Source organism: Brassica oleracea, chromosome C9 (assembly GCF_000695525.1).
Source record: "Brassica oleracea var. oleracea cultivar TO1000 chromosome C9, BOL, whole genome shotgun sequence".
NCBI classification, from domain to species: Eukaryota; Viridiplantae; Streptophyta; class Magnoliopsida; order Brassicales; family Brassicaceae; genus Brassica; species Brassica oleracea.
Genome location: NC_027756.1, coordinates 21,456,671 through 21,456,892, shown reverse-complemented (window position 1 = coordinate 21,456,892; position 222 = coordinate 21,456,671).

Below are 222 nucleotides of genomic sequence, written 5' to 3'. Positions count from 1 at the left end.
GCGAGGACGGCCCGCGCCGAGGTCACCTCGCCCATGGGCGAGGACGGCCCGTGCCGAGGTCAACTCGCCCATGGGCGAGGATGGCCCGCGCCGAGGTCACCTCGCCCATGGGCGAGGACGGCCCGCGCCGAGTTCACCTCGCCCATATGCGAGGACGGCCTGCGCCGAGGTCACCTCGCCCATGGGCGAGGACGGCCCGCGCCGAGGTCACCTCGCCCATGG